At 40.6% G+C, this 12,097-nt stretch overlaps 1 protein-coding gene across 5 annotated transcripts in view; it reads left to right on the top strand.

Annotated features, from left to right (window-relative positions):
• The first annotated feature begins 6,996 nt into the window (after positions 1-6,996).
• SLC35F5 (solute carrier family 35 member F5) overlaps positions 6,997-12,097 on the top strand; it is a 39,610-nt gene continuing 34,509 nt past the window's right edge. Inside the window, exons 1-2 of one of the 5 annotated variants that reach the window (XM_075028886.1) lie at positions 6,997-7,095; positions 9,901-9,971. The gene's annotated coding sequence lies outside the window, so the exon portion shown is untranslated. Of the gene's footprint in view, positions 7,096-7,225; positions 7,687-7,932; positions 8,408-9,900; positions 9,972-12,097 lie in introns of those variants that run through there. The other 4 variants (XM_075028880.1, XM_075028883.1, XM_075028881.1 and 1 more) reach the window with 4 other exon arrangements.

Below are 12,097 nucleotides of genomic sequence, written 5' to 3' on the forward strand. Positions count from 1 at the left end.
GCTGGATATTATAGCATCCACAGTTCTATTGGCAGAAGCATGAATAAGCGCTCCCTAATTGTCTCCAGACAAAATGAGACATAACTAAAAATATCCTCTCTGATGGGTTAAATAATTTGGCTGCCTTCTTTCTAGCAGGATGAGGAATGTTCTCTCTAGCTGAATAAGGAACATGCTTCCTCCAGCAGTGCTGGGGGATAGCAATGAACAGCTTGTGCAGTATCTTTTTCAATTATCACAGCTATCTGGAGCCCAAGTTCCTTGTTAAAATGCATGAATTATTAGAAACAATGAAAAATAATAGTCAAATTAGTCAACAGTAGGAAAAAATACTGTGTTCCTTAATAGATAAGTAAATATATATATGTCTTCCTAGTGACAATGCTGCATGCATAAAAAATGGAAACAATTTCAAAACACTATTTCTGAATGCTGGGTACCTTCACACTAGGTTTATTCAGTCTGTTTGATAATATATAGAGAAAGAAACTGTTAACTCATTTCTGTAAAGTTGGGGTTTCTTGCTTGTCCTGCTGAAAGACTGTAGGAAATTTTCTTGAAATAATACCTTAATGGATCATCAAAAAGTATAAAAGCTGATTTGCAATTCTAGAGTGCTGTGTCAGCCACTGTAAGGGTTATATGCATATCTTTGAATAAGACTACAGTCAATTTGTAAGAATGTGCTCCTCACATATCTAGTATCAGAAATATATTAAAACTAACAGAAACATTTTATCCAAGCGTTTCATTCACTCTACCTCTTTGACAAACTACTAAAAGCAAACACTGTGGCAAACAATGCTAATGAATATGTAAATCAGGCAAAATCTTATAGACAAACAGATTACATGAATTATGTTAGCCCTTATTGTAAGAATAGGGGCATTTAAATACCTATTTGGAGCACTACATGCCTTTTCAAGTTGGGGTCCCATCCTAACAAGACAACTAACTTGACCCTTAAGGACAATATATTTTGAAACCTTACTATCTGAAAAACAATGCACTGGCAAAGCCCCAAATCAGTAACTCTGCCAGTGCAATTTTTCATCTGCTAAACTTTCATTTTTTGGTGCAGTTTTAAAGCATCTGCATTGAAAAGACTTGTTAACATTGTAACAAGGTACTTGTTAACATTACAAGACGTAAAAACCAGAAACTTTCCCTCTTGTATTTCCCTGTAGAATAACTTCCAGTTTAATCCAGTTGTGTGCTCTATGTGTAGAACCTATATATACACAGTATGCTTCTCATCATAGGGGTCATTTGTTCCTTTGATTTAGGCCCTTCTTATGAGTATACCTGACTTATCTTGAATATTACGCATGCCCAGCAAGGGATCAGTTAACTATTACCATATTGGGCAATACTGCAATTAACTTTGAATAGTACCTTATGTTGCAACGAGCCTTAGTGAATCATTGGGATTATTCATACAGGAATGTGCAAAAAGCACAAATATCAAAATCTGTTCTGTGTTCTCCTGAACATACAGGGTCAGATTACATGCAGTTCCAACTGTTCAGCCTTGTGCTGGGAAAACTGCCTGACTGGACCTTTAGAAAGTTGCTTTTATGGTAATATTCAGTGTAAGTAAAAATTACATTTGACTCTATGTTAAGGCCTATTTGTTTTTTTGGATTGCATCTCCAGACAGTACAGGTACTTGTGCTCACACACGCATTTCTGCTAGCTACAGCATTCAAATGACTCTCTACTTGTCAACATGCATGAAGGTTATGCATGTGGCCCCCTCCTGCATATGGTTTTTCTCAGTGGCATGGTAATTTTGTAATTTGGAACACTTCTGAAGGTTTACTTTCCATTTACTTTTTGTTTTGCTTGGATAGGCTTCCAAATGGTTTTTTAAATTGTCTTTTTTTAACAAATTATGATCATAGTTAATCTACTGAAAATAATTTAGTGATAGCAATTTAGTCATTTCCAGTCTGGGAAATCCCATTGCCAATTAAGATTCCTGTTTTCTTTACTATTATAAACCAGAAAAATAAAAAGACTGAAATGCGTGATGACAAGTTTCTCAAATGAGTTGTTTTTACTAATCTGTAATCTTATTACTAGCTAAAATTTGCAAGTAATGTTCAGTAGGAAGCAGAAAAACCTCTTGATTCTAGTTCATTTTCTACAGCTATTAAAAGTAGTAGTTGATAAAAAGCTACATGGCAAAAATATTTGTGGTTTTTGCTTCTAATACATCTTCAGCATAACATTTTTTTCTGTAAGTACTGGTAGTTTTCATAGTAATCAGCATAAATTTTATTCAAAATAATACAGTTTTAAGCATTCGAGTTTCTTAGAGCCTTGTCATAAGGTAAAACAGTGAAGAAAACAGCCATGTAACAGCTCAGCAAGGGTCAAAAATACAAAATGTTTGTAAATACACAAAAGAGGACTGAGAACAAAACGGAAATTGTAACTATCAATCACAGTCTAAGTCATAATATACCCAAATTTTGATGTTTTCATTTCAGCATCTCAAGAATTGGATTGTGAGCAGGGGAAAGCAGTGAAGATAGTTGAGCAATAGAACTGTCCCTTCCATCACAAACGGCTTCATGCAAAGTGGGACTTGGGATGCAAGGACCATCCAAGGGCAATTGAAGACAACTATAAGACACATTAAAACTCAAATGGTGCAAAGAAGGTGAAGTGGAATAACTATTACAAGTTATGTGATAAGATTATTAACCAGTGGGCAAAGTATTTTCTTTTACACCACAAGACTCTACCTAAATAAATCCTTAACGGCTAATGTTTTACAGTACAACTGGGTTCACAGGTGGGGTTAGACAAGTCCATAGGTCCATCAAGAGCTATTAAATATATTGGCTGAATTCCAGATAAGGATCCTGTAAACCATTTATTTCTAAAAACAAGGATGAACCATGGAAACAACTACCCTCTAAGTGCCTCGTTTCCACTACCCTTTTCCCAGGCATCCATTGTGAGTCATTGTGGAAACACAATTCTGAGCTATATGAACTTTTGATCTAACCTAACAGAACAGGGGAAAACTGTGCTGTCATGCATCCTATGCCAAGTCTAGTCCTGAACAGTTAGACTACAATCCTTCCCCTAAGGAGGACAGAAGTTGATCAAAACTTGAGTTTGTCAGTTTAAATTTTAAGAGTTTCTTCTGCTGCTTTGTCTTGTTCATCAACATGAGTACCTTGTTCATCAAAGATCTGATCCAAATCCTTCCGAAGGAAGCATTTCTCTAAAATAAGTAGATTCGATTCCTTTGTAGAGATCTATTATGGGACCTAAAGAGTATTTAATTTCCTTCTTGGGATCTGATCTATTTCATCCAAATCAGCTATTATGTCCTCCTAAGTAGAACATACATGAGCAGAAACTAAATTCAGATTTTCTTTATAAGTGCAATGTAGCAGGTGTGTAAAATAAAATTGAGGATGTTTTCTCTTATGAAAATATTACAGTGCTGCTGGGAAGTAGATATAATTTCGCTTTGCCTATAGAAGTGCTATTCATGTAACTAAAATATTCACAGCAAGAAAAAGAAATATACAATATGTGTATAATTGCAAGATAGATATAGTTTTATTACACATGATTACTGAAATTCTAATTCCTAAAAAAGGAACAGTAAAAAAAAGGGGAAAAGAAATCTTTCTTATAATAGTTTCTTTCGGAGAAGACACGAGATCATAATGTGAACTTTTACAATAGGAAGTAAATTACTTAGTCAAGAGCTAAAAATACAGGAGTCCTGTGATATTTCTAAGTGTGAAAAGTACAAACTTCTGGGCTTCTGACAATGTTGACCCATTTTTCTTCAAATGCCTCAGGAATCACTGCATAAGTGCCTCATCCTGTGACAAAGAGAAGCTTAGCACTCCCCCTCAAGAACTGGAGTTTTCTCCCATTTGCCTGCCTCAGTCAAAATGTTTAAAATCAAAGCATTAACAAGTTGGATTTAGCTGTGTGACCGCACTGAGATGCGAGCTGCACAGCCTTATAAAAAAATAAAGAAGAAAACTCACATGCAAGAGAGGACTCGTGGAGCTACACTCAGAAAGATGGTTTTAATTCACAGTTGGGATTTCATGTGCTTTCCACTGTCAAAGGAGACTAAAGGGAAAAAAAAAAGATATAAAAATCTGTGCATCTCCAGGTATTTTGCTATCCCTAGCACCAGCTACTGCCACTCACTGTGGGACAGCACTTGGCAGGGGCAGCAAACCAAGCTGAGCTTTATTATGCTAGGTCTCAGAGGTGAATTCTCCTTTTCCAGAGCTTTTCTATCACTGTGTGATCAGGTAAAACAGAAGCAGCTGAGAATCTGCACCTTCCCTGTTGCCTTATTTATTCTCCCTGTTCACAAGAACACATGCAGCTTTTTTTAAAATATAAAACATTCACTCCATTTTAATATAAATTATGCATAATTATTTTCAAGATATTAGTTAGTAAAAGCACTATTAGCTATAAAATGTATTATGTTTAGTTTCTCTGTCAGAGTACTGTAGTCGTAACTCTTTGGTTGTCTTCTCATGTTTTGCTGCTTATTAACTAACTGATCTTGGATAAGCCATGTAAGTTTACTGAATCTCAGTATAAATACCTAGATGTGCAAGATCTAAGAAAATTAAATGCTGTGAGATTTATACACATTTTTGTAATTACATTTTATATAATTTTCAGCTCCTCCAAATTCCACAGAAAGCACCATTTCAAGAGGACTGCTATTTTCCAGCAGTTTTGTCTAAGAAATTAATTTTACCTAAAATCTCTTTCCAAAGTTGTAAAGTAAAAATTAAAAAAAAAAGTAAAGTATAAAGTATGCATTGCATATTTTCGCAATTTTGGCTTCAAGGCAGAAGACAGTGAGGACAGAAGCACAACAAATCAATACAGTATCATTTATAATATATACTCAGAATACATGAAAAAAGACAGTTTGAACCAAGACCATAATTCACCACATCTCCTTGTGTCGTTTAGACTATAAATGCTTCAGGGTAGGGATTGTATCTTACTACTTCTAACAACCAGTTTTATGAGGCATCAAGCTTGTTGGAAGTCTTTTAGTGCTACTATATGCAAATAAAAATACAGCTACATCAAGCAATGAAGGCTCACAAAAAAAACCCAAACCAGTTTCAGGCTAAAAGTTCTTAAACAGTTTTTCTTTTCAAGAAGTAACTTTTATTTATATACAGGAAATAATTCAAGTCCAACAGTAACACTCATCCAGACATATGATGATAAGACATAACATTTTTATATGAGAGATAATGGATCTCTTCAGTCACTAACTTGTAGGAAGGGTTAAGTATCATGTTTTATTTCAACAGTTTGCAAGTGTGAATAGCACTTAATTTCACAGCTATATCGTATGTATCACCTAATTACAATTAAATATCATTTACCTTTCCACTCATCTGTATAGATCACTTACTATTATTTCCTAGCAGTTTTTACTCTAAAATTCCCAAAATATGTTAAGAGTTGAATTTTGCAAAAAGATGCATTTACTGAATAATCTGCAACACATTACAAGACCATTGGTTATCTTTAGGTTGGTATTATGAGCTCAATTCATAAATACTAATCAACACAGACTACAAGGAGGTAAAGTGGACAACAAAACCAACACAAACAAGACCAGAACCTGATTTTGTCATTTCATCTAAGCCTATGCTAGTTTATTTTACCCACTATTTTTTTGTAGATTTTAACTTTGCCTAATATTTCCTTTTACAGCTTGGTTAGTCAATAACTTATGCATCTCAAAATTAAATTTAAGGTAACTTTGCTTTAATGTAGCTATCACGTCTATACAATTTCACTTTTTTTTATGCTATTAAAAGTGTGTTGAAAGCAAAGCAGACACCTGAGAATTTAATTAGTTGCCACTAACTCCCGGTCCCGTGAGATTTTGTATCACAGAGTGTAAAGATTACGGTAACCGTGAAACAAAAGATTCCACCGTCTAGTGCATTTTAGGACATTTCTCAAGGGTCTTGCTCACTTTGGTTTTTACTCCTTCCTTCTTTTTGACCAACTAGTTTCAAGCTCCATCCCACTTCTCCATCTCCAGTTCTTCAGTTCGGGCTCCCTTCCTCTGCCTTCTCTGTTCCTCCATCTTTTGGTTTCTTTTTTTGACCCGCTTGACCTCGCGGCTTTGAAAAAGCCTGTACAAATGCTGGGTGACGGCTCGCCTGTCCGAAGGCAGCTCTCCTCCGTCAGACCGACTCTACCCGTCCTCTCGTTCAAGACGGACAGAACAGCAGCAGCACCGCTCCCCGCAGCCGAGGCGGAACTCCCCGGCCGCAGGGCGATGACCCACCCGTGCTTCTGACGACACGAGCAAAACCCCGCGTTCGCCACCCTTCTTTACGCCCAGCCCGCTGGCGCCTTCTCGCCCTTCTCAGAAGCAGCGGCTCCGCGTTCCTCGCTCCCGCCGCTCAGGAGAGCGCCCGCCGCCTCCGGGCAGGACCCTGCGGCCGCCTCTGCCGGGCGGGGCCGTCCGCTGCCACCCCTCCGGAGCCGAGCCCGGCTCCGGCGCGAACGCTCCGGCTTTTGAAGACAGTCAGCCCCGAAGGAGAGCTGCGTCCCGCGGCCCTGCCCGCCGCCCGTCCCCGAGGGGCCGGCGGCCGGCTACGCCGCAGCGCGGGCACCGGCACCTCAGGCCTTTGCGCGCCGAAACCTTTCGGCTCCGCGTCTGAACGGACAGAAGGGATGGGTAGGGGGAGGCAGCCCCCCCCCCCCCCAAAAAAAAAAACCCCAAACGACCCCGCTCTCCGTTGCCAGGCCGCCGAGCGGGAACACCCGCCGCCCTCCCGCCCAGCGCTCGCCCGCTGAGGGACGGGGGGCGGCCGGCAGGGGTGGCGAGCGGCTGGCCGAGCGGCTCGATGGGCCCGACCTGCGGGCGGGGCGGGGCCGGCGCTCGCTCGCGGCCTCGGGGATGGATTCTCGGCGCAGCAGCCGCCGCCGCTCGCGCACGCCACCATCTTAGAGGGCGGGCGGGGAGGGAGGGGAGGGGAAGCGAAGCGAAGCGGGCGGTGCCGCCGCCGGACGGAGCTCCGGGCCCCTTCGCGGCCTCAGGTACCGCCGCCGTCGCGGGGACGGGGCTGCGGCGAGCCCCAGGCGGCTGTGCGCGGCGGGAGGCGGGCCGCGGGTTCCGCCGGCTGCTGCCCCCTCAGCCCCGCCGCGCCTGTCAGCTGTCGCCGGGGGTGTCGCGGGCAGGAGGCCTCGCCCGCCCCGTCCCCGGCCCGCAGGGCTGAGGTGGGGAGGACGAGGGACGAGACCGGGCCCCGCCTCGCTTCGGGAAGGGAACTTTGCCCCCCTCACGTCGCGCGTGGGCGGGTGGGCCGCGCCTGCCCGTGGCGGGCCGGGGAGTGCCGCGGCCGTGCGCCCGTGCGTGTGACCCGTCTCCCGCCGGCCCTTGCCGGCGTCTGGCGGTGGTCAGAGGCAGCGTGTGTCCTCCCCTCCGCTCCCTCTGCCGGACCTCGGCCCCGTCCCACACACGTTCGTGCCGGCGGTGTCGGAGAGAGCGCTTTCCTCTCCCCGCCTGTCAGCCGAGGGTGCCCGCCCTGCCCGGGGAAGGAGGGGATGTGTGTGGAGGGATTCCGCTTTCCCGGGAGCGAGCTGGCAGGTGACGAGTTCTCTGTCGTGTCCCGCCTGCGGTGCGAGGAGGTTCGTGCTTCCCCCGGCTTGGGCCGCGTCTGTCTGCGTCCCCCCCCCCCGTCACCCCCCGATCTCCAGTGTTTGTTTCACGTGCGAGTGCAGGACGGGTACTCGTTCTTCTTCCTCTGTCATCCCCAGGGCTTGAGCCATATTTCTTTCTCCTCAGGCATCCACTTTTTTCTGAGTGTGTTAAGGAGATTTACTGATTACCTTCTCTTCTGTGTCGCTGCTGCTTTTCCCCAAAGATACCTGTCGGCGAGAAGGAAGGAGAAGACCCCATGCACTCTGAAAGCACGTTTCTGAATGCGGTGATTTTGCCGATTTCTAGCGTGCCTGGAAGGCTCGGCTTTCAGATGCAAGAGTGACTCATAGTTTTGAAGGCTGCTGTGCTTGTTCTTATCAGAGATCTGGGGCTGTTTATCCTGTGACAAAGCATGATATGTTTAGATCTTGCACTAGACAAGATCAGATGGGTAGCATGTGGATGTAGGATGTCACTTGTAATTCTTAGCTAATATTAAATGTATAGCTACTAGTGGCTAAGAGATTGCTGTGTACATGGTAACGCTTAGAGGCATTGGCAGCTTGACATGAAGTTCTTTCTTCTAATCCTATTGGGAGAGCACAAGAAGGAGGTCAATGTCAGTTCCACTTGTCAACTTTCACTTTGCTAACCTGAAACGACTATGTTTCTAGCTGGATGTGGTCATAGATGTTCATGTCCAACAAGGTACTCATGCTGGGGTGCTGTGTGAATGGACCTGAGAAGTATGTGGTTACTGTGGTAGCTGGTAAAGACTCTGAAGTATGCAATAGATTAATATTCTGCATTACTACTCCTATATAAGAAACTTTGTTTGAAACCTTGTTTCATGAATTTTGAGTAAGTGCTGAATAGGAAACTTTTTCAAGTGTGTTAGTATGATTTATATTGTGCGCTGACGGATCCCTAAAACATCCCTTTATGCTAAGCTAAATTATCTTATTTTGGTACTAAAATTAATGTGTTTTCTGTGCAAACTTTGGTCTTGTATAACTTTTTATTTGGCTAGGAACAGTCATCTCTACTTGCAGTACTCAGTACTGGCTTGAAAAGCTTCATCTCAGTTTCTTTTTTTGTGTCGTTTGCTTCACTATATTCTACAGATTCTACAGGAAACTTTCCCTGAGTAAAGATTACAGGGCTGTAGTGAATATCATTGTCATGTTGCATAGGGCTCACCTTTCCAAGTCTTCTGAAGATTCTTGCTTTTGCTCTTATCCTATGATGACCCTTGGAAGTTGAGTGGAGGTCAAAGTTGTGTTAAATTAACGTGTCTTTAATGCACATTTCCAGATTTAGAAGGATGGGTGTAAAATGTCTGTCAGCTTACTTTCGGCTTTTTTCTTGTTAGAGTCGAATCAGTGTCTCTCTTTATCTTATCTCGAAAGTAATCAAATATGAAAAGAGAGTCACCTGATGACATTACATATTAAGGGGGGGAGGGGTTGTATCCCAGAACTTGTATTATTGGAGCAGCCGGTATAACTGGAAAAACTAAAACCATTTCTTCTGTGTGCAAACCTTATCTTGGTATGTTGTCTTTCAAATTGTGTATGAAATAATCTTGAGTAAATACTAGGAAGAATTTCAAGTTGAGTTGCTTGCACCATGGTTTGTGACTGAGGTGCTGTTCTGGGTCTCTTGTTATTCTTGTTATTACATACTTTTTTTTGGAGTGTGTGTATGTTCTTCATAGAGCAGCTAGAAGGAATACTCCTGTTTTGCAATGGTTTGGCAGTTCTTTTAATGTTCTCTTCCCTAACTGTCAACACAATAAAAGCTATTTCATATTTTGCAAACTTCATATGATTTCCTCTTTTAGGGTGGAACTTTTAATATGAAAAAAGTGATAATCTGCACAGAGAAACACTTAGTGCTAATAGAAATAAGACTGTGCATTAAGTATCAATGGTGGAGTTATACATCCTGTCCTCAGAAGTCACTTATTGCATGTTCAGAACACTAGAGTTGGACAGGCTATTGAGCCTGTTGACTTTAGTGTAATCAGCTACATGAATATACACTGTAGACTACATAGTGAGACCAATTTTTATCTTTTTTCTATATCATAAATTAAAGTGGTGACTCAGCTTAAGTGATCTAGGATACCATAACATTTTAAAAACAAAATAGTGTCATGACAAGAAAAGTTAAGTATATTTTTTCATGGTTTTTTTCAGAAGATCTTCATGTAACTGGCTGAAAAATGGTTCTGCAAGATGACAGCACCAACTCTAACACTGTTAAAATGGTAAATAAAATTAAAAAAAAAGACTTAAAAAGATCTCCATGCTATTTGCTGAAAATTATAATGATATTAAGAAGTGCCTTTTAAATGAATATTCCTTCAAATGTTATATTTCAACTGGAATATTTAAAGTTACACCATGTGGAAAGCATATTTATTTCCTAATAATGGAAGCAAAAGGCAAACATATGCTGAACTTTCTACTGTATTTAATAGAGTAGAAAATGGCATTTACTTTTAAACCATAATTTCTGTTTCAGCCTGTTTGTCTTGAATTTATCATAACTCTGTGTACTTGATGAATTAAATGTTTTTTAAGGATAAAACCATGTTCTTAGAGAGAAGTGTCTTGTACAGTTCTCATTTGAGGTGTCAGATGTTATATTAATATGCTAAACTTTTATCCTTCTTCTGAAATGGGTTAATTATTGGTAATAAGCATTAAACAGGGTTCTCTGTGATCAGCCTCAGTCAGGATTACAGCCCACACCAGATCTTGCATGCTGATAGAGGTTGAGGTATATGTCTTGCGTAATAACTGAATTTAGGTGCAAATTCTGCACCTGGTTACTTGAGTATAGCTAATATGGATTAAGTGGGGGCTGAAAGTAAGCAACTGAATAGTATCTTTCTCTTAGTGATACTTGGTTTAGTGTGCATGGAGGTAAGAATTTTTAAGCATCTTTTTTGCTTTCTAATTGTATTTGTTATTGTTATATTCAGTTCTTTTGGGTGCATAAATTAGGCATGCACAAACTGTTTGAGCTTTGTATGGATAAAAGTCTTCTGGTTTAAGTTTTGGTTATCTGAGATACTGATCTTAATCTCTAATTAGGTTGGTAGTGTAAGAAAAATGTGACCAGCAGCTACTGTTTGTATGTGAGGGTACTGAACTAAATAGGTGTTCAGGTTCTACAGCGAGCATAGGCTTTGTGGTAGAGAAGATGGACAACCACATGCCTGTGTCTTAAAACTACATCTTCAATTTTTTATTTTTTTTTAACCAGCTAGAGTGATTTGGTAAACTGTGTAGTAAAGGGCTTGAACTTGCTGGATGCTAAGCAGTGTGTAAGTCTTGATGAGTTCAGTGAGGGCTGAATCACAGGCTTGTGTGGTCCGTCTTTATAGTCTACCTCTTAATCTAATTTGCAGTAGATGAAAAGCATCAGTTTAACTTTTGCCTCCTATTCACAGTTTATAAACTTTCAGCCATGATTGACAGGTAATCAAAGGCAAAATTTAGGGTAAACATTTAGTTTTGTCCTTACTGTTACCTCTGTTCTGCGTGCTAATTTGTGACTCATTATTATAGGGTATGGCTCCTGTTGATACAGGATATCTGTAAAACAGAGCTTAGCAAGGTTTCACGTGAATAAGAAAAGAAAAAACTCCAGCGCTTCCAGGCAATAAAACTTAAGGCTTTATTATTCTTGGTTGTCAGTTCCAGTTTTGTTGTGCCTTCTCTTGGAGCGCCATATACTTGCCAACATCTGGATTTGCAGAGTTGCAGATTAGATGGGCTTCTGATGGGTCTAATATAACATTTTTTCCAAAGTCCTTTATGTATAATGTTTCTTTCCCTATATAACAATTCTAAAGTGGATTTTATTGAATGTCTTTATAGGATCTGAGTTTAAAATAAAAAAAAAAAGTTTTCTGTAAAGGTGTTGTGGTTTTCTTTTTTTTGATACAGTAATAATGCTGTATCAAATTAAGGAAAGATACTGAGCTTCCATAAGAAATAGCATGGAGGTGTCTTATCTTTCTAGATTATTTTAAGGTCCGAAAGCTTATATGCTTTTCCACTATCTTCCTAATTCTAATGTTTAAATTCTATCCCTAGGAATGTTGGGTTAAGAAACAGGGCCTTTCTCTGCATAGCTTAAAAAGTTAGAACTTAACATCATCGGGTTCTTCTTCCTCATGTGAACCTCTTACATTCAATTAATAAGGAAGGGATCATGTTCTTTGAAATATCAGTGCTGTCCGGCTAGCATTTTTGATGTGGACCAATTCTTAAGGTTCTATATCTGTATGTCCCCAACATTTAGGATTTGAGCTGCGGCAGACACTTGTGGAACTTGGAATTTTAGAAAATGTTTTGCAAAGATAAGTGCATAGTATACACA

This window comes from Buteo buteo, chromosome 5 (genome assembly GCF_964188355.1).
Source record: "Buteo buteo chromosome 5, bButBut1.hap1.1, whole genome shotgun sequence".
Classification (NCBI taxonomy): Eukaryota; Metazoa; Chordata; class Aves; order Accipitriformes; family Accipitridae; genus Buteo; species Buteo buteo.